This window comes from Cervus canadensis, chromosome 29 (genome assembly GCF_019320065.1).
Source record: "Cervus canadensis isolate Bull #8, Minnesota chromosome 29, ASM1932006v1, whole genome shotgun sequence".
Taxonomy (NCBI): Eukaryota; Metazoa; Chordata; class Mammalia; order Artiodactyla; family Cervidae; genus Cervus; species Cervus canadensis.
In genome coordinates this window covers 2,117,167-2,145,127 of record NC_057414.1, presented here as the reverse complement: position 1 = coordinate 2,145,127, position 27,961 = coordinate 2,117,167, and the positions used below count along the sequence as shown (strand labels likewise).

The window sequence follows — 27,961 nt, the reverse complement described above, 5'->3', positions numbered from 1 at the left end:
GGATACATTAGATGGAACTGATAAGTCCCTTGTGAGATACAAATTATCCAAACTGACACAAAAATAAATCCTAAAAGTGCCCTGTACTTATTAAAAAAATTGATTTCATAGTTAACAATCTTCCCACCAAGAAACTCAAGGGCCAAATGGTTTCACTGGTGAGTTCCATCAAACATGTAAGGAAGAAATAATTCCAGTCTTATATGAACTCTTTTAGAAAATATAAAAAGAGGTCTACACTAACCTGATACCAAAAGCAACAAAGATTGGAAGAACAAAAGCTACAGATCTATATAACTCATGAATGGGGATGCAGAAATCCTCAAAAATATGTTACCAAATAAAACTTAGTAATATATCACAGGGAGAATATATCAGGAAGAAAAGCAATTTATTATGGAAATTCAGGTTTGTTTAATATTTATAAATAAATCATTGCCACTCAATACATTAAGAATAAAAGACAAAATATTTTATGATCACTTTAGTAGATGAAAAATTTAGTAATATGTCATACCCTATGACCCTGCAATTCCATTTCTGGGTGTTTACCAAAAACAAAAACTAAAAACATGTGACAGGTCAAAATAAAAGCCTTGTGTGCACACAGAAGAATTTGTATATATATGTTTGAAATAGCTTTCTTCATAAAAGCTGAAAGCTGCAAAAAGCTAAGATGTCCATTAATAGGTGGACAGATGAACATGTTGTATATTCATACAATGAAATACGACTCGGTTATAAAATGAAGCAACGTCTGATGAATTCAAGAATGTAGGTGAGTTTCAAACATACACAGAGAGAAGCCAGCTAAAAAAAGAGTACATACACTTCCATTTCTATAAAATTCCTGAGTAGGTAAAACCAAGTTACATTGATAGAAAGCAGAGCAGTGCTTGCTTCCAGAGAGATACAGTGATTTGCTTGAAGTGACAGGAGGGATCGTTCTGAGATAATGGGATGTTCTCTTTTGATAGGTATGTTTGTTATACAAGTGTATGTCTCTATCAAAACCTTCCAACCCACATACTTAGGCTGTGTATATTTCACTGTTTGTAATTGCACCTCAGGAAAAAAACAAATCAAGTTATTGTCAGCTGAAACATGTCACTGGTTAGGTAGACCACATCAAACCTGTTAAGGAAAACTCTTACTTTGCTAAAAGAATGAAATAAAGTGTAGATTCAGTGATGAGCAGATCTATTGAGAGAACTGCTTCCAAAGGTATGAGAAATATGGATGCAAGGGAAGAACCGAGGGAGTGGGGGAAAATCAGACTGCAAAGAGGGAGAAAAGCAGATGGTACATAGGACTGAGTAAAGGGCAACTCTAACCGTGGAGAAATTTAAACTTCTTGTTAAATCTAGTCCCTCTGGTGACTCAGATGGTAAAGTATCTGAGTTTGATCCCTGGGTTGGGAAGGTCCCCTGCAGGAGGGCATGGCAACCCACTCCAGTATTCTTGCCTGGAGAATCCCCATGGACAGAGGAGCCTGGCAAGTTGCAGTCCAGGAGCTGCAGAAGAGTCAGACATGACTGAACGATTAAGCACATATACACACACACACCCTCCTCAGGGCTTGCTTCCCAGGTGGCTCAGATGGTAAAGAATCCACCTGCCAATGCAGGAGACACGGGTTCAATCCCTGGGTTGGGAAGATCCCCTGGTGAAGGCAGTGGCAACCCACTCCAGTATTCTTGCCTGGGAAATCCCATGGACAGAGGGGCCTGGTGGGCTACAGTCAGGGGTTGCAAACAATCAGACTCAGCGACTAAACAACAGCATCCACCACCTCCGGGCTCAGTGACCTGTCTGTAAATATAGCATGCTGGGACAGGTGAATCTCCTTTCTCTACTGTTGATCTCACGGTCAGGAAGGAAAGAGATGATTCATGGGTTCTTCCTGCTCTACAGGCTGCGGAGGGTCCTCCCCCCGGATTGTGTTCATTGACCAAAGCATATTGTAGAGGAGGACATCTGCTCACTTAGCAGACGCTTATTGAGCTGCTGGTATATGCACAGTGCTCGTCAGGGAGCCGAGGATACGACAAAAACAATCAGGCAAAGTCCCTGTTTTCATGGAGAGTACCTTCCAGTGAAATGTAGAGACACCAGTCAGCAAGCAAGCGAACGTATACATACTGTGTGCGAAGCAACCAGGAGGTTTCTGCCTCCAGACTCCAGGGATCCAGGATGCGGGGAGAAGGAAGGTTGAACGGGGGTGCAGGGGGAACAGACTCCTGGACTGGTGCCTGGGGCTATCTGGCAGAGCCTGTGTGCTGCCCCAAAGGGCAGGGGGAGCCCGGAGGATTACTGGGCCATTTACCATCCAGACGGGTTCAATCTAAGAGTGAGGTGGGAAGGAGGAGTGTTTGGGGATTGCAGTCCTGAAGTGAGGCAAGTAGATTTCGGGAGTACCTTGTCATGCTCCAGGCAGTGGGTTAAGCCCTTTTTGGATTATCTTAGTCTCCGTGGTGACTAAGTCTCCAGGTACTATTATTATCTCTGTTTTTACAGGTGAGGAAACCGAGGCACAGCAAGGTTAAACAACTTGCACAAGGTAACACAGCTATTAGGTGGCACCGCTGGGACTAGGTCCAGTGTGGGCTGGCCCCACTATCCATGCTCCTACCCACGTCTGTTTACCGCCCTCTGGGTTAGGGGTAAAAGCATGTGTCTGGACTTCACGTGAGATCTGAGTTTCCAAGTAACCACGGGCATGCTGGCTGAAGCACAAATATTAGCAATCATTAATTTCTCTGCAGGGAAGAAGAGAGCAGGGTAACCAACCCAAGTCCTACGCGATACAGTTCATTGATCTGTTGGCCTCTGTGCTCATCTGCCCAGTTACTTACTGATACCTGTTGAGCACTCACTTCATGGCAGGTGCTGCTCTGCACATTTTTCATGTCATCTCATCAGTTATCACAGTTCTATGGGGTCTCAGTGTGGCTTACCCCATTAAATAAAATATTTATGTATTTATTTGGCTGCACTGGTCTTCATGACTGTGTGTGGGCTTTCTCCGGTTGCAGAGAGTGGGCTCTGTCCACTAGCTGCAGTGCTCAGACTTCTCACTGCAGTGGCTTCTCTTTTTGCAGAGAACAGGCTCTAGAGTGCCCGGGCTTCAGTAGTTGTGGCACATGGGCTTAGTGTAGCCCTGCAGCATGTGGAATCTTCCCGGAGCAGGAATCAAACCAGTGTCCCCCGCATTGCAAGGCAGATTCTTAACCACCGGACCACCAGCAAAGCCCTGGTTCACTCAATTTTATAGAAAAAAGGAGACATTGTATTTTTACCTATGCCCAATTCCAAAGCCAATGTGTTTTTTAAAAAGTACTATGATATTTACATTCAAAGCTTTATTTCCTCATTTTCATTGCTCTAGTTATTCTAGGGGGTTGTGTTGGTGGAAGGGCAGAAGCTGGCAGGACCCTCTATCAGGTAAGGGCTCTATTAGCAGTGACAAGATAGGAAAACATCCCGGGAGGCTGTCTGGAATATGGAAGGTGAGTATGATAGATGACAAGCTCCTGAGTCTTCGCCAAACACCGCTGAGAGGTGGCCGCGGAAGTCGGGGCGAGGTGAGCTCCCCGGGCCATTCATGTCCCTGATAAATCAATACCTGTCAGGGCCCGGCAAGAAGGATGGAGGTGCTGCAAGGAGGTCGAACTTCTCAAGGTTCCCTGAAGTTTGCAGGCGGAGCTCTCAGCGGCAAGGATGCATTTTACAGCTCAAGGACTCAAGGATGCTGGGGAGGGAAGCAGACAGCATTATGACTTCCTTTCCCGCCTCCACAGTGGGGTGCAAATGGAGAGAAATGAGGAAAGTGTCCAGGACAATCGCCTCTCCCAGCAGCAAATATCTAGCCTGGGAAGGGCGGCGGCTGATGACCAGGAGGCTCATGTCTGTTTCAGGATGTTGCTCAGGGTCACAGTGATTCTCAGATGGGGGAGGGACTTCATCAGGGTGTGGGGGAAGAGGTCAGGTAAAGCCAGAAAACCACACAAGAAAATGACTCTCCCCGCCACTTTTCTGCCCTGTTTCGCTTCCTCTCTACCCTCCCAGCCAACATACTGTTTTCCCAACCATGCTCTGCATGGCCCTGGGCATCCCCCACTTTGTCTCCAGGCTATAGGAGTGACAAATGAAGGGAGGGAGAAGCCAGGAGGGCTCCACCATCACCTATCACCAAACAGGGAAGCTCCTTTTTGCTGGTTTGTGTTACCTATTATGGGTTACGGTTTCTGAGGTTTGGTTTGCAAAAAAGCCTTTTTGCTCTCCAACACCCATCTCCCAGCAAATCCAACCCAATCATGTGGGTTATTTGGGGGATAATTTTATTTATTTAGTTACGCTTGGTTGTGCTGGATCTTTGTTGCTGCATGGACTTTCCCTAGTTGCGGTGAGCAGGGTCTACTCTTTGCCGCGGTGCGTGGGCCTCTCATTGCGGTGGCTTCTCTTGTTGGGGTGCACAGGCTCTGAGAACATGGGCTTCGCTAGCTGCAGCACGTGAGCTCAGCCGCTGTGGAGCACGGGCTTAGCTACTCCGCAGCGTGTGGGCTCTTCCCGGACTAGGGATCAGACCCACGTCCCCTGCATTGGCAGGTGGATTCCTACCTGCTGTACCATCAGGGAAGTCCCAGGTGGGTTATTTTTGCCTTTTTGAGGGTATGGCACCTAGCGGGTACTTGGTAGTTGGTAGCCATTATTCAGGGCTTCCCTGGTGGCTGGACAGCAAAGAATCCACCTGCAATGCGGGACACTTGGGTTCGATCCCTGGCTTGGGAAGATCCCCTGGAGGAGGGCATGGCAGTCCACTCCAGTATTCTTGCCTGGAGACTCCCATGGACAGAGGAACCTGGAGGGTTGTAGTCCCTGGGGTCGCAAAGAGTCGGACACGACGGAGCGACTAAGCACCGCACAGCACGTAGCACCGCCATTATTAACCACGGTGCCTCGCAGCGCCTGCCCTCCGGCTTGCCGGCGTCCGAGGACACAGACTGCGCGTCCCTCCTCCTGTTTCAGGAGAAGCTGTGCTGGGGTGTGCTCACACCACACCCTCCCTGCTGTCTTTCCGGAAGAGGGTTTATACCCCTGCTTGTTCTCTGTAGCCTGACTTCCAAACCGAGTCTCTCCTATCCAAGGAGCAAACAGCCTAGGATAAGGACAAGACTCATGTCAAAGTGCTTTTTCAATTGCAAAAGACTAAAAATATGTGCACTTGTCACCCTGATTGTGTTTTTAGGAGGAAACAGACTCACAATGAATACTACTAGTGGGCAGTTTGAATCCCCCCAGCAGACCTGCTCCGGTTCTCAAGAGCAGCCTATGTTCCCCAGACACTTCACTCTGGGGCACTGACAGAGATGCTAAGAAGCCGGTGGGACAGGGCCATTGCCTCGAGAGCCCCAACTAGAAAGCCACAATTAACCAGACCCTTCCTGGCTGTGCCTTCAATTAAACAGAATGACAGTACTTTTTTTTTTTTTACACTTTTATGAAAAAGGTAAATGCCAAAATGACATTATTACTTATTTTTATTTTTGCAAAAGTTTATTTTGCAAGGGTAAATTTAGGGTATGCCCCGTGGTAATTCACTGAGTGCACGTTTATGAGGCTGCACTATGACCAGGGCGTGGAGACCGGAGGGCGTCTGTAGGGTAAGGATGGAGCTCAGACCTCGGGGCAGTCTTCGGGGGAACACAGACATGCAGGAAGACGGTCGAGTGCAAAAGGATGACAAGTGACATACAAGTGGTACAGAAATCACATATTAATTTTTAAAGTAGGAATCGGAGTCATGCAGAGAATGACGTTAGGATGTTGCAACAGTGAGGGGTGAAATAGCTACTTTAGATACGCTGGTCAGGAGAGACCTCTATGAAGAGGGAACATCTGAGCAAAGACCTGAATGTAGGGATGTAGGTCCAGTGTTCCAGAAACAGGGAATGTGCAAGGACCTTGAGGCAGAAGTGAGTTTAAAGTCTGAGGAGTAGAAAGAAAGGCAGTGCGTTACAGAGGAGTGCATGAGAGAGAAAGCACCAAGGCAGAAAGTTAGACAGGCAGATGGGATTTTGAACTTTGATCTTAGTGTGATTAAAAAACAAACAACTCTTATCTATTCATCATCTATCTATCCATCTATCCAAAACAGTCTTTGAATACAACCTCAGATCCCAGTACCATTCCAGGTACATAGCAAGTGCTCAATAAATAGTGTCTGTTGACTAAGCAAGGGTCAGATCATAAACCAAAGTTATAAAGTCCTGATGGTAAATGAACAGGCATTTCTGCCGGGAGCTAGAAGACTGGAGGGGTCTTCCAAGTGTCCCAAGGAACATCCTGCGAAATGGCCACTGTCCATAGACCCCAAAGAAATTCACCTTCTCCCCCAGCCCTCCTTTGTGACCCCATGGACTGTAGCCCACCAGGCTCCTCTGTCCACAGGATTCTCCAGGCAAGAATACTAGAGCGTGTTGCCATGCCCTCCTCCAGAGGATCTTCCCAACCCAGGTAGAGATGCCTTGTCTCTTAGGTCTTGCATTGGCAGGCAGGTTCTTTACCACTAGAGCCGCCTGGGAAGCAGACTATGACTACGCTAAGACACGATAGATTTCTAAAACATTCAGCACTGGTTCACACCCCATATGTAGCCAGGAAATTGGACTCTACTTTTTGGAAAGATTTTTCTTTTTCAGCCAGAGCGTTACAAAAGGGGTGGGGGATTTCTGCCTATTTAGACGTTAATCCGAATATCCAATTCCAGGACAATTTCATTTGATTAAATTTCATTCCATTTAGGAAGGGAGGGAGGAGGAGCACCTTAAGAGTTTGGGTAAGTTATTTTCTCAGTCTCTCAGGTTTCCCTGGATGAGACTGTTCCAGTCCACCAGCTTGTGGGGGCAGCGGGAGAAAGGCTCATTGGCATGAATCTGAAGTTTACAATGGCCCAAGCGAACCACATCTCTGGCATGCGATTGACCATTTGGAAGCAGACCTTCTGATCATTCTAATATTGCAGAAACTGTTGACTGGCTTGCTTCTGAGCCACAGGTAAGTGTACATTGATTTTAAACATTAGTAAGAACACGAATTCTGGCAAAGAGGCTGTTGTTCCCACAGGATGTTCAAAGCTTCAAAGGAACAGATGAACATTTGCATAACCTTCAATGTGAAGATGGCAGCTAGCACTAATTTTTAATTTATTTTCCCCCAGAGTAAGTATCTCTTGGTAACTCTTGGTCAGGTAGACAATAAGGGTTTGGTAAAATTGTTTAAAAGTCAGGAGGAGAAAAAAAATCCAAAGGTGCTGAAGGTGAAGGGAAAATAAATACCCACGGATGGACTGTTTTCCCTCTAAACTCAAGTGTAGAAAAATGAAAGTTGCTCAGTTATGTCCAACTCTTTGTGACCCCCTGGACTATACAGTCCATGGAATTCTCCAGGACAGAATACTGGAGTGGGTAGCCTTTCCCTTCTCCAGGGGATCTTCCCAACCCAGGGATCAAACCCAGGTCTCCTGAATTGCAGGCAGATTCTTTACCATCTGAGTTACAAGGGAAGCCTGAGGTATATAAATGGTACAGAATTCGGTTTGCACTGTAGACTTTATGGAGTGACACTGTGTGTTTGAATTTGCTGAGTTTTCTCTCTTGCTTTGGTATAACACTATTTGTTATGGATTGAATGTTTGTGTCTGCCCCAAATTCATATGTTGAAATTTAATCCCCAATGTGATGGTATTTGGAGGTAAGGCCTTTGGGAGGTGACTAGGTCAGGAGGATGGAGCCCTCATGTTCAGGACTGATGCCCTTGTGAGAGCACAGAGAGCTAGTTTGCTTCTTCCTGCCATTCAAGGATACAATGAACAGTCTGCAGTCTGTACCCTGGAAGAAGAGTCTCAACGGGAGCTGACCATGATCTCAGACTGCCAGCCTTCACAATTGAGAGAAATAAATATCTGTTGTTTATAACTCAGTCTATGAGACTTTTTATAGCAACCTGAGCTGACTTGGGCATTATTCCATGGCTCATTTAATTAAAAGAAAAGAACTATAACGATTGGTATAAAATGACTCTAATGAGGATGAGATGGTTGGATAGCATCACCAATTCAATGGACTTGAACTTGGGCAAATTCTGGGAGATGGTGAGGGACAGGGAAGCCTGGCATGCCACAGTCACAGGATCGCAATGAGTTGGACATGACTTGGCAACTGAACAACAACAAGAACTATAATGATAGGTTTTTAATTACTTGAAGGATACTGTTGGTGATCTTTCCTATCTCTTATTATGGAAATTGTTTCAGATTTTTAACATAGAATGAAGGATCATAAGACTATTTCATGGTTTTGGCTCCTGGGTCTGTGCAAATAACTGTTTTGGGGAGGAAAGATGGTATATCTTAGCTTTTATCCTGGGAAATTTCAACCAACCACCATCTCACTACCAAATGAGTACTAAGTCCTGTCAACAGGGCCATGCAAATATTAATGACAAATATTTGTTTAGTGATTTATCATTTAGAGTATACATTTGTTTATGGTATCCAACCTCAGCAACACTTTAAGAAAACATCATCACATGTTGAGGAAATAATAAGTAATAGTAATGACAGTAATGATAATAATAATAATGAGGAAGAAGAGGAGGAGGAGCAGAAGAAGGAAAGAAGACCGTGGCTTGCCCTAAATCATACAGACCTGAGGGCACAGCGAGGATCCAAACTTCTTTCTTCTGATCCCAAATTTAATATTCTTTCCACAGTGTTTGTTTTTAGAAACAAGGGTAAATATGTGAGACTGATTACAGAATTTCAGAATTCTGATTCACAGTGTTGCAAGAAACCTTAGGGACCTAGAAAAAAAATAGCCAAAACCACCTTAGGAAGATGGAGATGAAAAGAATCAACACTTGCACCTGGACCTTTGGTGGGAAAGCCTAGTCTTCAAGCAAAGCTTCTGGCATCTGGTTTGGTGTTCTCATTGCACTCTCTCCTCCTCCCAATTCACGGCACATGGCAATACATGTAGGTATGCACTTATTAGTTATTTTTGTGCTTGCCTATTTATTTATTTTTCTTCATTACAGTAAGTGCCCTCCATATGACAAGTTCCATTCCAAGAGTGCGTTTGTAAGTCCAATTTGTGTGTAAGTCCAACAAACTTAGCCTGCATACCCAACTAACACAGTCAGCTTTGTAACACTGTACTCTGATAGGTTTATAGTACTTTTCACATAAATAATACATAAAAGTAAACACAAAAAAATAAAACATTTGAATCTTACAGTATAGTACCTTGTAAAGTATAGTAGTATAGCTGGCATAGAGGGGCTGGCATCGAGTGAACAGGCAAGAACAGTGACTGACTGGAGGGAGGAGAGGAGGTGGGAGATGGGAGAGCTGAGGGATCGTCAGCAGCAGAGACGAGGGCAAACTGCGCGTTCACTCACGCCAACTGATGCATTGATGCCTTTCAATACTGATGCAATGCAGGTTCGAACCTGTGAAAGTCCAAAAGTTGAAGGATCATACGTAGGAGACTTACTGTACTGTTTTACTTCCCAGTTGGTCATTTTCAGGAAGCCAGAATGACATTTTCCAATAGAAGACAAGGCCTTACGTTTTTTTATCTTACATACTTAACGTGGTACAGATTTAGGTTTTAGGTTGGGACAGGCATCATTTTCCTATTTTGGCTAAGAAAATGAGGTGTCAGAATTCTCTAGAAATTGTTTTCTTTATTCCTGTCCCACTTCCCCTTTTCCTCTTGCATCCCTGCTCAACGTTTAAACTTTTATTCTGCCGAGGTTTCTAGTAATATTCACATAGATCATGCAGGGTGCCAAATGTGAGTCAGTAAGTAAGAAAAAAAAATACATGGGAAACTGGCCAATTTGTGGGGTAAACAAACAGCAAGATACTTTCTTTTCTTTTTTTCTTTTGGTGTTGGGATCAGCCTGAATGCACTCCAAAGCTGGCTGTGACTTCTTTTCCCAGCCGAGCGACAGTATGTTAGTCAAGGTGGGAATGATGATTTATTGGAGTGGACATGTTTCAAAATCAGTTTGGCTTTAGAAAATGTTGCTGTCCTGTACTGTCATAAAACACACTGTGAAAATTATTAAGCTGGGTCCTGCAGAGATTTGAAGAAGGTACAATGTGAGGTAGTCATTTCTACCACAGGCCAGGGACCCTCAGGGCTGAAGAGTTACTGCAAATCTTTCACATTTCCACAGACTGAAAATATAGAAGTTGTTCATCAAGATGACAGGCTCACAATCAACTCAGGCTGCTTCGCCTACCCCAGCCTTCTCAGGTAAAAATTCTTGTATTTTGGTCTTGCTGACCCTGGTCGTGGTTCTGCCCAGGGAAGTGGAGAGAGCTTCAGCCCAGAAAGGGACTATGTGGGGACTCGATTCGGGGAAGGAGAAAGGGAGGTAGCCAGTGACATTGAGCGACAAGGGCAGAGACAGAAACAGCCCCTGAGGCTGAGTTTGGAGCAAGTTTGGGAAGTATAGAGACAGAGTAGAGAGCTAAGGCGAGAAATAAACAGAGTGAAGACGAAGCTGAGGAGAAAGGGATTTTTAAGATGACTTGCTGCGTGTAGTTAATGGCTCTCCTATGACTCGTCTCATGGAGACTTTAGACAAAATTTAAATTGCTTTGAACAGATTCTGTATTTTTCAAGCTATAATACCTGTGTTTTGAATCTGAGAACATCCTTGAATGTACCACTCAATGTGCAGATCATGACACACCCGACACTTCTCAAAAGTATGTAGATATTCTTGTAATTAATAACATAAAGTCTATTTAGAAGTGATCTTAAAATCACAATAGTCCAATATCACTATGTATTTGCTGAATCAGTATGTACTATACTTCTACCATGGGGGGAGGCGATGATTTTATTTTATATTTTTTGTCAAGAGTCCTCCTGCACTAAAAAAGTTTTTAAAAACAACCATGATAATGGCCATGAGATCAAGTTTGCAAATCTGCAGAGCCGTTTGTAAAGACAAAGCCTTCTTATCATCAGTCTTGATAATATTTACTTCCTTAGAGTAAATTCAGATGCTAGAACCCATGTTTAAGAAAAGTTGTCTAATTAATCATAGACAGTGAGTTATAACTATGAAATGGGTATAAAATACTGTGGAAGGAAGAGTCATTCTGTCAGAGGTGGCCTCACCTTCAGAGAAGAGACAAGACCAGAGTGTGGTCAAGTGGATGGTGGATTCAGGAAGCAGACAAGATAAGTGGACAGTCTAGGAGAAAAGCTATAAGCAAACGTGGAGAAATTTACCCAGGAGGAACACTATTTTTGCCATGTGGACTACTGAATAGCAATGCAAAATCCTACCTAGAGGCTGTCATACAAAGTGAGCTAAACCAGGAAAACAAATATCTTATATTAACGTATATATGTGGAATCTAGAAAAGTGGTATTGATGATCTTATTAAACAGAAATAGAGACACAGAGGTAGAGAACAAACGTGTGGACACCCAGTGGGCAGCTGGAGTAAACTGGGAGACTGGGATCGATGCATATACAGTATTGACACTATGTATAAAATAGACGACAAATGAGGACCTACTGCAGGGCACAGGGAACCCAACTCAGTGCTCTGTGGTGACCTAATGGGAAGGAAACCCAAAAGAGAGGGGACTTATGTGTGTATACAGCTGATGCATCCCGACATCTGGCCCTTTAAAGCCATTTTGCTGTTGTTAGTTGCTCAATTGTGGCCGACTCTTGTTGATACCCATGTACTGTAGCTCACCAGGCTCCTCTGTTCATGGGATTTCTCAGGCAAGAATGCTGGAATGATTGGTCATTTCCCTCTCCAGGGGATCTTGCTGACCGAGAGATCGAACCCATGTCTCCTGCATTGTGGTGGGATTCATTACCACTGAGCCATCTGGGAAGCCTTAGACAGCGTATTAAAAAGCAGAGACATTACTTTGCTAACAAAGGTCCATATAGTCAAAGCTAGGGTTTTTCCAGTAGTCATGTACATTTATGAAAGTTTGTCCATGAAGAAGGCTAAATGCCAAAGAATTGATGCTTTTGAGTTGTGGTGTTGGAGAAGACTCTTAAGAGTCCCTTGGACTGCAAGGAGATCAAACCAGTCCATCCTAAAGGAAATCAGTCCTGAATATTCATTGGAAGAACTGATGCTGAAGTTGAAACTCCATTACTTTGGCCACCTGATGCAAAGAACTAACTCATTGGAAAAGACCTTGATGCTGGGAAAGATTGAAGGCAGGAGGATAAAGGGATGACAGGGGATGAGATGGTTGGATGGCATCACCAACTCGATGGACATGAGTTTGAGCAAGCTCTGGGAGTTGTTGATGGACAGGAAAGCCTGGTATACTGCAGTCCATGGGTTCGCAAAGAGTTGGACATGCCTGAGCCACTCAACCAGAGAAGGCAATGGCAACTCACTCCAGTACTCTTGCCTGGAAAATCCCATGGATGGAGGAGACTAGTAGGCTGCAGTCCATGGAATCGCTAAGAGTTGGACACGACTGAGAGACTTCACTTTCACTTTTCACTTTTATGCATTGGAAAAGAAAATGGCAACCCACTCCAGTGTTCTTGCCTGGAGAATCCCAGGGATGGGGGAGCCTTGTGGGCTGCCATCTATGGGGTCACACAGAGTCGGACATGACTGAGCGACTTAGCAGCAGCAGCAGCAGAGCGACTGAACTGAACTGATGCTAAAGCTGAAGCTCCAATACTTCGGCCACCGAAGAGCCTGCTCACTGGAAAAGACCCTGATGTTGGGAAAGACTGAAGGAAAAAGGAGAAGGGTGCAACAGAGGATAAGATGGTTAGATTACATCGCTAACTCAATGGACATGAATTTGAGCAAACTCCAGGAGGCGGTAGAGGACAGAAGAGCCTGGCGTGCTGCAGTCCATGGGGGTCATACAGAGTCAGACATGCCTTTGCCATTGAAAAACAACAACATAGCTGATTCACTTTGCTGTGCAGTAAAAACTAACACAATATTGTAAAGCAACTATACTCCAGTAAAAATTAATTTTTTTAAAAAAGCAACATCCTCAGCAGAAAGGACTGTCTTGATGAAACACCTGTAGGTATCCTAAGGAGCTCAAGCCCTCAATAGGGAGCTTTGGTGATGATTGGAGTAACTGAATTATCACACAATCCTTGGGGTGGGGACAGGAGATATAATTGATGGAATTACTGTGAACAGCTCATTTAGTTATATTTAGTAAATTTAAATATATTCAAACCCTGTGTTATGCAGTTCTATTTCATTTTTCCAGAGGACACGATACAAGAATCTTTACTACGATATTCATGGTAATACTCAAAACCTGGAAAAATTTCAAATGTCCATCAACAGGAGGACAAGGAGGTAGACTGTGCTATCTTCTTTTGGTTAAACATAGTTCAGTTCAGTTCAGTCACTCAGTCATGTCCAACTCTTTGCAACTCCATGGACTTCAGCACGCTAGGCTTCCCTGTCCATCACCAACTCCCAGAGCTTGCTCAAACTCATGTCTATCGAGTTGGTGATGCCATCCAACCATCTCATCCTCTGTGGTCCCCTTCTCCTCTTGCCTTCAATATTTCCCAGAATCAGGGTCTTTTCGAATGAGTCAGCTCTTTCCACCAGGTGGCCAAAGTATTGGAGTTTCAGCTTCAGCAACAGTCCTTCCAATGAATATTCAGGATTGACTTCCTTTAGGATGGACTGGTTTGATCTCCTTGCAGTCCAAGGGACTCTCAAGAGTCTTCTCTAACACCACAGTTCGAAAGCATCAATTCTTCAGCACTCAACTTTCTTTATAGTCCAACTCTCACATCCATTCATGACTACTGGAAAAAACCATATCTTTTGACAGACGGACCTTTGTGAGCAAAGTAATGTCTCTGCTTTTTATATGGTATTTAGGTTCATAGCTTTTCTTTCAAGGACCAAGCATCTTTTAATTTCGTGGCTGCAGTCACTGTTCACAGTGATTTTGGAGCCCCAAAAAATAAAGTCTGCCACTGTTTCCACTGTTTCCCCATCTATTTGCCATGAAGTAATGGGACCAGATGCCATGATCTTAGTTTTCTGAATGTTGAGCTTTAAGCCAACTTTTTCACTCTCCTCTTTCACTTTCATCAAGAGGCTCTTTAGTTCTTCAGTTTCTGCCATAGGGTGATATCATCTGCATGTCTGAGGTTATTGATATTTCTCCTGGCAATCTTGATTCCAGCTTGTGCTTCATCCAGCCCAGCATTTTACATGATGTACTCTGCATATAAGTTAAATAACAGGGTGACAATATACAGCCTTGAAGTACTCCTTTCCCAATTTGGAACCAGTCTATTGTTCCACGTCTGGTACAAACTGTTGCTTCTTGACCTGCATACAGATTTCTCAGGAGGCATTCGACTGAATATAGACAGCAGTTAAATGATCTGAAACTATCGTCATCATAGTTAAATCTCAGGAACATAGTATGTAATGAAAAAGCAAATTGCAAAATGACATGTACAATATGATGTTGTTTCTATCAAGTTTGAAAGTCTGAAAACAGTGTAACATTTTATTTGTAGAGGTGAACTCACATGACGATGGTATAAAAATATACAAAGGTCTGCAGAATAGCAATTTTTGCAGGGAGGGAAAGAATAGGAATGGGATTAGAAAGTATCCCCAAACTTCAACAATATATTTTTAAAAATCTGCCACAATTACATGAATTTAATATATGAATTCTCTACCTTTATATGTATGATTGAAATAATTTAGAAAAGAAAATTAGAAAACATTACATACTGCAACATAATTATTGAAATAATAAAAAATTAAAAAACATTAAATAATACAAAATGATTATTAAAGTAAACAGTCCTTGGTTCTTCTCCTTAACATCCCTATTTCTATTCCCCAGAGGTAACTGCTCTGAAACTGTTTTGGTATTCATGTCCATATTTTTGAATCATATGCTTTTACTGCTATTTTTTCTTTATAAAATGTAGGCATTATCTACTGTTGTCTCATCTGTGACTGAAATTTAGCTTCCGCCTTCAGGTTTGCTCCTCCTATTCCTTTAAAATAAATACATGCTTCACAGTTTGGGATTAAATCACTAGTCAATGTTTACTTTATTGCGATCACATAATTAGTGTTTATGGCTGAGCCCAGTAGTATTCATCTATAGTACTATCTTTTATTTTGAGCAAAAAGTGACTCTTGTTGACTTATATTATGTACCAGTTTTCTCTACACCTACTGGTAATTTTCTCAATAGGCTTATAGAGTGCCTCTTCATAAATTTTCCAAATGCTCTAACAGACAAAATAATTTTTAAAAATATTTCCCTGGAGACCCTAGAAGTCTGTATTCTCTGTTCCATTGGGGATTGAACCCAGGTCTCTTGCATTGCAGGTGGATTCTTTACCGTCTGAACCCACCAGGGAAGCCCCACTAGGGACTAGTGTATCTCTAAGCCTGGTGCATAGTTCCCTTAAAGGGGCTGCCCTAAGCCCAGACTTTCACTGGAACTCTTGAGTCCCGGTTTTTCTGTTCTCCGTCTAGATTCATTCTTCTGATTTGGTGTAGCAACTTTTGACTAGTTTCCTGAGTAAAGATACTTACTCATTTGATTGACAGCTGGATAGCAAACTCCTGTGAGAAATTGTTTCTCTTAGTATACTTTTTTAAGATATTGTTCAGCAGTCTTATAGTTACCATGTTTGCTGCTGGAATATCCACTGCAATTTTGTTTTTGTATTTGTGTGTGTGACTGCTTAACCTTGGGTAAATATTTTAGAATCAATTCCTTACTCCTGGTTCTGTAAACTTTCACCATGATGCTACTCGACATGGACACGATTCATTCATGTCAGATACTTGTGGGCACTTTCAGCTGCAGACAAGGGAAACTTGTGTTTTTTTGTTTGTTTTATAATTTCCTCTCCTCTATTTTCGCTTTCCTTCTGGAATTCCTGTTCATTGGATAGTGGACATCCTGGATCAATTCTCTGGTTTTCTTAACTTTATTTTTCTCTTTTGTACACTATTTCATGTTTGCTATTCTTCCTGCAGATTGTCTCAATTTTATCTTCCAATACTTGTTTTATTTCTAGTATTATTATTATTATTTCCAAGTTACTTTTCATTTCATTTTTTTAAGGTATCTTTTACTTGTTTCATAATGTACTCTATCTCTGAAGATGATTTTTCTTATTATTCCTGTATTATCTTCTCTTCCTAACCAGTCAGCCTTTTTTTCTTTTCCCTTGGTTTTGCATGTTGATAACTGGTGATATCAAATATTCTTACTAAACAAAGAGACACTCCAAAGTTATGAGAATGCCTCCAAATGTGGGGAAGATTTATTAACAAGTGGGTTCACAAGGCTGGATGGCGTGTCAGCCTTCCCAGGAGGCCCCTCAGTGGCGGCATCTGGAGATCTTTTCCTGGGCATGACTGCGTTTCTCCTGGCTCCTCCCTTGGGGATTCAGTCTTATAAACACTCTGGTGTCAGGATGTGTGCGGGAGTCAGTGGCCCGTTTCTGTCCGTCAGCCCTGCTTCTTGCTTGTGTGTCTGACTCTAGCTACTAGGGCCCACTTTCTCAAGCCCATGCGATTCATTCTCCTCCCTGACCTGGAACTTATTCGTGCAGCTGAGAAAAGGTGTGGACTGGGGCCCTGGCGTCCTGTTCTCAGGCTCAGCCTTCACCACTTCACTGATATTTCGTACCTCCAACTCCGGAGCAGCCCAGAGTTCTGCTGGGGTTTCAGCTTCTTTCTGTATTATGCCTAGGAGTCCACATCCTCTGCCTCACAGTCAGTCACCTTACCCTTGTCGAAATAAAAGACAGACAGACTTGACATCTCCTATCAGCTGTTCTGTCTTACCTCCTTTTCTTTGTCATTAGAAATGTATACCTTTTTCTTTTCTTTTCAGTGGGGTTTCTCGAAGGAGTGGAGATAAATTCACATGTTTAATAACAGAGGTGAGTAAAGCAATTTACTGTTCCTCAGCATCCTTTTATACAGGATGGGAATATAGCATCTACCTCAGAGTCGTGAGGAATAAATGAGTTGCAGGTGTGCGTGCTAAGTCACTTCAGTAGTGTCCGACTCTTTGCCACCCTATGGACTCTAGCCCACCAGGCTCCTCTGTCCATGCGATTCTCCAAGGCAAAAATATTGGAGTGGCTTGCCACTGCCTTCTCCAGGGGGTCTTCCCGACCAAGGAATCAAACCCACATATCTTATGTCTCCTGTTGGCAGGTGGGTTCTTTACCACTAGTGCCACCGGGGAAACCCAATAAATGAGTTACTACAGGTCAAATGCTCAGAACAGTGTTAGCACATGGAACATTCTCAGTATTTGCTACCATATTTTTATTAGTATTATTATTCACTGTTTCTTACTCAGCTAACAATTTCTTAGTTGGTTCCTTGCACCTCTCTTGTAGCACACATGACTAAAAAACAAACAAAAATGATGCACTGAGAATTAGAATATTTGATTAAAAAAACTAGAATAGTAGATAAAAAACTGGAACAGTATAGAACACATAGTAGGTTCTCAATAAATGCTTGCTAATTCTGGATCTGTATCTTTGTTTTCTCGTCCCAGACTCTGATTGACCTTTGTATATCCCAAGGGCCCGATTTAGTACTTAAGCTTATAAGCTGTTCCCAAGGCTATATCAAGTTGAACCAAACTGAATTTGTACTGGCACCCATTTTGGGAAACAGAAATATACTACAAAACCTGATTTAGATGTCAATAAGTTGAGTTAAATACAGATTTTTTTAACCAAAATTTTAGTAATGCTGCCTCAAAAATCAACATATTTTGAGGGAACATTTTTATTACTTTATTTCCATTCGATGAATGTCATAAAAGAATTCAGCCAGCAAAACATTGCCTTGTGTACACTGCATTCTTTGTTTACATTTTATGAATTTCTTTGGATGAATTTGTTTCAATGCTGCTTACCCATCATAATGTTGAATTTTCCCTCTTAGATGAATTATCTTTAGCAAATTTGAGTCTGCGACAGTGCTGAAATATTTCCTTCTAAGCTTTCCTGATTTGGGACATTAAATCAAGATTCCTTCTTCACGTATTCTTAGTAGACAGATGCTGTTTGAAATCCCAGCTCAGGCTTCCCTGGCCGTCCAATGGGTAAGACTTTGTCTTCCAGCATAGGGGTGTGGGCTTGATCCCTGGTCCGGGAGCTAGGATCCCACATGCCTTGTGGCAAAAAAACCCCAAACCCAAAACAGAAGCAATATGGTAGCAAACTCAATAAAGACTTAAAAAAAAAGAATAAGTCCCAGCTTAGTTCCCAAGAAGACTGTTACTATGTCATGAGCGTTTTACAGAGCGAGCCATGTGGTATATACTAGGGCCAAGGCAGATCCTACCCTTCGGACTCTCACTAGGGACACTGCGGTATAATGTCAGACAATCCAGGGACGTGGGCTCTGCCGTCTCAAGAGCCAACAGAGGAAGGGAACCTAAGGCCGTGTGCTACCGTCCGCGAAGGTCACCAGTGACAGGGAAGGATCCCGCACGGGCCTCTGTTTCCCTCACTGAGTGCCAGGCTTGGTATGCCTTTTCATTCCTCTCCCCAGTGTATGCAAGATATAAACCAAGATACAAAATTCTCTTTTTATAGCTAGTTTCAAAATGTTTGGACATACTTGCACATCGTTCCCCTGTGAACTTGTATTTGATAGCTGTTTTGTTGTTTGTTTTAGTCGCTAAGTCGTGTCTGACTCTTCTGCAACCCCATGGACTGTAGCCCTCCAGGCTCCTCTATCCATGGTATTCTCCAGGCGAGAGTGCTGGAGTGGGTTAGCATTTTCTCTTCCAGAGGATCTTCCTGACCCAGGGATCGAACTCGAGTCTCCTGCATTGCACATGGATTCTTTACCACTGATCCACCAGGGAGAGCCTGAAAGTTATCTCAAATTGCTTTAAAAAAATAGTCTTCTTGTCTTGACTACTTTTCATGTCAAGTAAGGTTTAGGGCAACTGATGCCAGAGAAACTCATATTTGGGAGAAAAAGAAATAAGACTCTAGAAGCTAAATTCTGCAGTTTTAAAAAGAGCCCAACATGAGCCTTTCTCTGCCTGCATTTGAAAACTGTACCAAAATATGGCACTCTTCTGCACAGGGGCGCTTTCTGTCACTGGGCTCAAGTCTGCCTGAGCAAACCATCTGCATGACGCAGGAGGCCAAGCTGCCTAATGCTTCTGACAGATCCTCTAACAAACATGCTCTCATATGGGTCCCCCTTTCCTCTGCTCTGAGGGTAGCTTTAGGCTGCAGGAAATAAAGCCTGAAATGATATAACTGGCATATTGGTTGTGAGACTCTTTGATCTAACAAAGTCCCTTTGGAGCCAAATAAAACAACTCAGGCTCATTGTACGTGAGAGGGGCCTTAGCTTTCTTATGAAGTCTGTAACTCTTAGCTATCCCAGTGTGATGCTAGAAATATTTTCACTTTGAGTTTCTGGAACCAATCCTGACTTTAAGACAAGTTAACCCCATTGTAGAGACCTGGCAAAGAATGACTGTGCCTATAATTTCCTGGATCTTTCCCTGGAAAGATTTTTTTCCTTGGTTGGTAAGTTTGGGAGAGTAAACTAGAAATCTGAACAACTAGGCCATGTGGGATGCACTTATGAAGGTATAATATTTATTTTTAGGCCCAGACAGTTACGCAAATGTTTGGCACTGTATTCTCCCCACATAAAAATAGACATAAAAAATAAGCTATGGCACATTTCAAAACAGTGCATACATCGGCTATTACCAGTGGGTAACACTGGCATACAAGGAAAGAATCTCTGCCCATCATGAATCCATGGCTTGAACTGGCAGGGCCTGTGTGCTCAGAGGGAAGGCTGACCTGTTTTTGTTACTCAGAAGAAATGAACTTTTACCTTTTATAGATGCATATTTTAACAGGGGCTCAACAGAGTGGCAACCCACTCCATTGTTCTTACCGGGAGAATCCCAGGGACGGCAGAGCCTGGTGGGCTGCCGTCTATGGGGCCACATAGAGTCGGACACGACTGAAGTGACTTAGCAGCAGCAGCAGCAGAGAGGCAGACCTATGCACTGACGTGGAGGCAACATTCCACAACCCCAATAGAGGATAAAGGATAAAGCCACATGTACCCTCACTTATTTTTTGATTTTGCTTTCTCCAAAGACTGAGTATCCTCAACATTATAAATTACATTAATATTTCTGAACAAACATAAGATCGATCGGTGTGTGGGATTTACACTTATTTTCTTATGATCAAAGGGAGCTGAATGCTCCATGTTAAATACAAATTACTGAAGTATGAGAGATGTATCCAAACAATACATATCTAATGAAGACTATCCATCACATTTCAGATCAAAATTAATGTCTGTGCAACCAATCTGCAAGTGTGTAATATTTTAGAATCCCTTTCAATGCTAAGCCCTACTTCACTCTAGCATTTGTTCCTATTTACTATATTCTTAGTAAGAAGTACTTCATTCTTCGTGTTTCAAATAATCAGTAATGGAAAAAGAAAAAAACCCGTAAGAGTTTACTCTGTCACTCAAGGAAAGGCAAGGGACAATATCTTTCTTCCTATGAAGAGGTTTTTTATGCTAATATCCAGAGATTACTCAATAATCCCATGGACCTTCCAAACACTAATAGCAAACGTTCATGTACTCAATATTCATATTCAATGTGACACTTGAATTAAGCTAATTTATTCAGCACAAACATGACCTTGAATTATAGCATATTTTAATGTTGTGCTTAGGAACTTAAACCACTGGGAAGAATTTTAATGAGGGGATAAGAAAAGGCACTTAGTTTGGTTCATTGACTTGTTGCTGTTCAGGAAATAATTGGCACCGTTTGCTCACTGTGTGGAGGGTTTCACATTAAAGCATCATTCGGACAAATGGATCAAGCTATATTTTAGAGTGGGAGTAAGTGAGTCTGAGATTCTTAGTTCTCTTGCTCATCTGTGAATGAAATTAAACAATGCCAAAGGTTTAAAAAACCCTGTTTGAAAGCATATCTTTGGTAGAGATCCAATATTTTGCTGCTGGTTTTTTTTTTCCTTCTATCATTTTCAGGACATTCACATTCAATAAACTATCGAAAAGGAGTCCACAGGTCTCACTGTTATTTTCAGCCTACCTGTTCATTCAGAAACATTTTAAAGCTGTTTTAGGGTCTCCTCGGTACTGTCAGTAGAGTTTTATTGTTTTGGAGCATGGTAGTTAACCAGACCACCTTACCTCTCTCCTGAGAAACCTGTATGCAGGCCAAGAAGTAACAGAACTGGACATGGAACAACAGACTAGTTCAAAATCGGGAAAGATGTATGACCAGGCTCTATATTGTCGCCATGCTTATTTCACTTCTATGCAGAGTACGTCATGTGGAATTCTGGGCTCTAAAATCACAAGCTGGAATCAAGATTGTCGGGAGAGAAATCAACAACCTAAGATATGCAGATGTGCAGATGATACCACATTAATGGCAGAAAGCAAAAAGGAACTAAAGAGCCTTTTGATGAAAGTGAAACAGGAGAGTGAAACAGCTGACTCAAAATTCAACATTCAAAAAACTAAGATCATGGCATCCAATCCCATCACTTCATGGCAAATAGACGGGAAAAAAGTGGAAACAGTGACAGATTTCATTTTCTTGGGCTTCCAAATCACTGCAGAAGTTGACTGCAGCCATGAAACTAAAAGACACTTGCTCTTTGGAGGGAAAGCTATGAGAAACCTAAACACTGTATTTAAAAAGTAGACATCACTTTGCTGACAAAGGTCCATAATAGCCAAAGCTATGGTTTTTCCAGCAGTCATGTATGGATGTGAGAGTTGGATCACAAAGAACAGTGAGCACCCAAGAACTGATGCTTTTGAATTGGGGTGTTGGAGAAGACTCTTGAGAGTCCCTTGGACCTCAACAATATCAAATCTGTCAATCCTAAAGGAAATCAAACCCTGAATATCCAGTGGAAGGTTTTTGTTGAAGCTGAAGTTCCTATACTTTGGCCATCTGATGCAAAGAGCCAACTCACTGGAAAAACCCTGGTGCTGGGAAAGATTGAAGGCAGGAGGAGAAGGGGACAACAGAGGACGAGATGGTTGGATGGCATCCCCGACTCAATGGACATAAGTTTGAGCAAACTCTGGGAGATAGTGGAGGACAGAGGAGCCTGGCGTGCTGCAGTCCATGGGGTCGCAGAGTTGGACAGGACTCAGAGGCTGAACAACAAGTGAGCAAGGCATACCCCAGTCTTCCAGAGGCTTTCAGCCTATAGAGAGAGACTGACGTAAACGGACATTAAAAAGCAGTCTGTGATAATGGGTGAGCCAGATTGCTGTGTTCATCTCAATATATCCCAAATAAGGTAAAGTCATGCATCTAAGATTATTTTAAATATCTGACTGGTTGTGGGTTTTAAAATAATTATTAAAACTATGCTTATTATAAAGTGTAAATTTCCTACTGATTGTGGGTTTTAAAACAATTATTAAAACTATGCTTATTACAGAATAAAGTTTAAATCTAGAAGAACACTGGAGAAGGCATTGGCACCCCACCCCAGTACTCTTGCCTGGAAAATCTCATGGATGGCGTAGCCTGGTGGGCTGCAGTCCATGGGGTCTCGAAGAGTTGGACAGGACTGAGCGACTTCACTTTCACTTTTCATTTTCATGCATTAAAGGAAATGGCAACCCACTCCAGTGTTCTTGCCTGGAGAATCCCAGGGACGCGGGAGCCTGGTGGGCTGCCGTCTATGGGGTCACACAGAGTCGGACACGACTGAATTGACTTAGCAGCAGCAGCAGCAGCAGCTAGAAAAACACTGGGGTTGCATCATAAATGTAGATAACTCATATAAATTCAACCATTCCTTTTTACCATCCTTTTTAGGTCTCACAAATATTTTCTTTGCCTTCCAATCTAGAGGGAGAAAACAGACTCTTCACAGGGCCTCATTCCCAACACTATGAAACCTTTCTTTCAGTGCTTTTGCTATTGAGATAGTTTTACATTAATCTGTGAGATTATTTGGTTAATGTCTACTCCCTATGCTATGTTATCAAGCAGAGGCCCAGTCTTTTTTCAATTTACTTCTGTGTTCAGTGAAAGTGACATCCCTCAGTCATGTCTGACTCTTTGCGACCCCATGGACTGTAGCCTACCAGGCTCCGTCCATGGGATTTTCCAGGCAAGAGTACTGGAGTGGGCTGCCATTTCCTCCTCCAATCAGAGTGCCTTGCAAAGTGCTTGTCTCATAGTGACTATTTAGTATTTGTTGGATGGATGGATAAGCAAATATATAAAACAGGGTACAGAGGTAGAACCCTGGTGCAGACATCATGGTGACCTAGACTAGAGAAGTGACATTGGAACTGTGGAAACATGGATGGATTTAAGAGATAGGAAGGTGATGCAGAACTTGGTTATTGATTAACTGTATGGAGTGAGAGAGAAAAAGGCGACAAGGACGACATGCAGATATCTGGGTGAGTAATTGGTAGGGTGGTAGTGGCCTTCCCCGAGACAGATAGATAAATCACATCCCAGTGCACCAAAAGGACTTGCAGATGTAATCAAAGAACAACTGTCAGTAGCTGGTGAGAAATGAAAGAAAATGAGAACCGTACTGAAACACAGGGATCAGATATGTTCTGAAGAGCCTCTGGGAGAATTGCTAAGAAACTCTGCAGCTTGATTTAGTCAGACATTTAATAAATCCACTTGTATTCATTTCCTAGGGCTGCCATAACAAATGACCACAAACGTAGTAGCTTAAAACAAAAGAAACTTGTTCTCCCACAGTTCTACAGGCTAGAAGTTTGAAATCAAGGTGTTGGCAGAACCGTTGTCACTTTGCAGGCTTTAGGGAGAAACTTTCCATGCCTGTTCCTGCTCTGGAGCCTTGTGGCAGCGTGACTCCAGTCTCAGCCTCTACATGCATCTCCTTTCTCTGAGTGTCTTCTTAGAAAGACACCAGTCACTGGATTTAGTCTGGACAAAGACACCAGTCATTGGATTAGAGCTCCAAGCTCTGATAATTTGGCCACCTGATGTGAAGAGCTGACTCACTGGAAAAGGCCCTGATGCTGGGAAAGATTGAGGGCAAAAGAGAAGGGGGCAGCGGAGGATGAGATGGTTAAATAGCATCATCGACTCGACGGATATGAGTTTGAGCATACTGTGGGAGATAGTGAAGGGTAGGGAAGCCTAGCATGCTGCATTTCTTGTGGTCTCAAAGAGTTGCATACAACTTAGTGACTGAACAAAAATCCAATATGATCTCATCTGACATAATGACATCTGAAAAGATTCTATCTACAAATTAGGTCACATTCTCAGGTTTTGCATGGACAGAGATTTTGTGGGGACAGAATTTAGTCTACTGCATCATTCAACCTATTTCTGTGAACTGGAATTATTAACTGATATATTTGTCAATTATTTTTAGTGATAATTCAATCATAAATGTTTATTATTTTTACCTGACAGATGGAAAAAGAATGTGAGTGTAGTAAAATGTAAGGAAGCCTCTTTAAAAGCTCTTTGTTGGCTATATGGCTTGGGCAAGATACACATTCACATTTCAGACTAGGTAACTATAAATCTCTGTATTCAAATACCTAGAGATTCTGAACTAAATATAACAAAGAGCCTTTTAACTACATAGCTGAATTCATAAACAGGAGAAATTGCATGGGGCCATAAATGAAGAGGAAAGTGAAAAAGGTTAAGTAGGTGAGCCCAGAAGGCCGGGGTGTGGTTGTCTGAACCAAGCAGATAATCAAGCTTGGTAACAGAAGGGCTTAGAAAAGAAGATAAAACTTTCAGGCATATGAGGCAGGCTGTTAAAACTGAGACCTCTCCCTGCCCACTACCCCCACTCATCTCAGGCCATCGAAGCTGCTACACTTTAACTGAAAGGGTAGATTAAAAAAAAAAAAAAAAAAACCTCAACAAAGCCTCCATTTGGAGTAGCAAAAAAGTATCTCTGAGAATTTACAATAACTACCCTAAATCTTCTGTGGGTTGAAGTGGTCTGAGAAATTGATATGGAATTGGTCAGTGATGACCCTCAGGTGCCTAGAAGAGGCAATAAAAAACACATTCTGTACAGACAGTATTTCAATGCAGGCTATGAAGAAGTACCCAAGATAAAGTCTTACTGAAGATTAATTTATAATAAAAAATGTGAAACTCTCAGGAAAAGTCAACTATGAATAAGAATGAAAAGACACTCAAAAAAATGACATTAGACTCCTAAACTCTTTAGATAATGACATAATGCAATAGAAGCTATAAAATACATAGTCTATAAATACAATTTGAAATTTAAGAAGAGTTTTAGAATATATAAAAGTTGTGAGTATACTATAGAGAATTCCCATAGACTGTATACTATATCCTCTACTAACAATATCTTATATCTCATCAGTATTGATGTTGACTTTGATCACCTGGCTGAGACAGGTAAAATTGTAGAAGTCTTTTTTTCTCCTTTTCACGCTCTCCTCTTTAGAAGGATATAGTTGTATACAGAGCACATTAAGAAGTGAAAAGTTACATTCTACCCCTTTAACAGCAGATCACTCTTTTGCGTGGAAAATTTGTTCTCCCTCATTTACTTATTTATTCATTAAATTATATCAGTCTTGACTCATAGATATTTAATCTATAATTCATGTTATAAACAAATATGGTTTTATTTCTTCTTTTGCTCTAATTCTTCCGGCTTTGGCAACTGGAAGCTCTTTCAGCTGATTCTGTGTCCCTCTGGCATACTCCTATCATTGTGGGTCTCCGTTAATTTTTTTAAAGCAAGTTCTTCATTTTTGGTCCTACAAATGCTCCAGTATTTCTTATGTTTTCCTGCCCCAGTCCTAGAATCAGCCCTTTCTCTGAGAAGCCTTGCTTTCTTCAGTTGCAAATGACACTAGAAATCACGATCTTGATGCTAGGTGGGTTCATTACTCTGGGGCCGTCATTGCTTCTAGACTTTTCAGTTAACAGAACAAAGAAATATATGTACACTTACCTATGTGCAGACACTACCTACCAATATTTATATGTTAAGCTCTGCAACCACATAAAGCTAACCATATGCTCACATTGATGCCTCCACCTCTAATCCACTGCCACAGAGATCACTCTTGTTTCCTCCTTTCAAATAGTTATCCATATCTGGCGGGCATACGTCTGGTGATATCAGAACTGTTAACCTGTATCCCCCTGGGAAACAATTTTATCAAGTAAGACTCAAGGCTCATGTAGTTTCTTTAGCTAAAATACACACTTTAAGTGACTACATAAGTAAATATATTAACATATAATAAAAGAACAGGACATCATAAAAGTAATACACTGTTTTGAAAATAATCAAATACAAATTCTAGAAATTAAAAATACAGTCAATGAAATTAAAAACCTATTGCGTGCATTCAACAGCATATTAAACTCAGATGAAAAGAGAATTAGAAGTGAAAAATAAAAGAGAAGTTCAACGACATCGTGAATGGAATAAGAAAATTCGCTATGTGTTTATAAGGAGCTTCAGAAAGAAAGTACAGTGAGAACAAGAAAGAGAAAATATTTTACATTATAGTAAAGACTTTGTCCAGAATTTGTGAAATAGATGACTTCTCAGAAAATGTAAGCACATTGCAAGCAAAATTCATAAAAAGTAAGCTTCACCTTGACACACCATTATAAAACTGAGAAATACCTAGGGGAAAAAACCCTAAATGCAATCAGAGAAAACGACAATTTACTTAATAAAGAAAATAATTGTTCATCAGTCATCTTTTCAACAACAGTGATAGAAATCAAAATACAATGAGAAAGATTTTCAAAGTGCTGAGATGAATAACTGTCAGTGCAAAACTCTATACTTCAATGTGAGGTCAAAATAAATACATTTTCAAGTAAAAACTGAAGTGGCTTTCCATGAATAGATTATTGTTGGAAATGAGTCTACAAAATTTACTTCTTTTAAGTGGACTTACAAAATGTACTTCAGGAAGAAAGAAACTGAACTCAGAATGAGGAATAGTGAAGCAAAGATCTAAGTGTGGGCATTTACAAACATGAACCCCCCAGTCTCCTCTGTCCTGCAGTGGAGGAGGTCTTCCCAGGTGGTACACTGGTAAAGAACCCGCCTGCCAATGCAGGAGACGGAGGAGACGAGGGTTCAATCCCTGGGTCAGGAAGATCCACTGGAGGAGGGCATGGGAATCCACTCCAGTATTCCTGCCTGGAGACTCCCAGGATAGAGGAGCCTGGCGGGTTACGGTCCATTGGGTGGCAAAGAGTCAGAAACTACTGAAGCGACTTAGCACCCAGGCACGCATGTTAAATAGAGAAGATTGTCTAACGTTCAAACATGGAGGAAAAGAGAGGAATAAACTAAATGTGATCTATGCAATAGGAGATTAAGAAGAAACAGTAAGTAAATAAGGCACAAAATAAGATAAGCACACAGTGGTAACACTACAGTTAAAAGGATTTAAATTAACAGTTAAAAGATACAGATTATCAGAGTGAAATTAAAGAAAAGCTACTACTTATAGCTTATAGGAGACTCATCTAACTCATAAGGATACAGAACAAAATGAAATTTAAATGATAAAAAAATTAAACCATAAAAATACCATCCCTTGTATCTGAGGGATCTGCATGTGTGGATTCAGGGAGCTGACTGTACTATAGCATTTTATATAAGGGACTTGGCCATCTGCAGATATCGGTATCCATGGTGAGTCCTGGAACCAAAACCCTGCAGATACTGAGGGAGAAGGATGACCATACTACCTGAAAGAAAGCTGATACAATTATATAAATGCTAGGCAAAATTTGTTATAGCAAAGAGGGTGTATTCA

General features: G+C 41.8%; 1 long non-coding RNA gene across 1 annotated transcript in view; it reads right to left on the bottom strand.

The window, feature by feature from the left end:
- Positions 1-3,348: 3,348 nt before the first annotated feature.
- Positions 3,349-27,961, bottom strand: part of LOC122431435 — a 40,942-nt gene continuing 16,329 nt past the window's right edge. Inside the window, exons 2-3 of the long non-coding RNA XR_006266502.1 lie at positions 8,709-8,862; positions 3,349-3,751 (exon numbers count right to left, since the gene is read on the bottom strand). This is a non-coding gene — a long non-coding RNA (uncharacterized LOC122431435). The remainder of the gene's footprint in view (positions 3,752-8,708; positions 8,863-27,961) is intronic.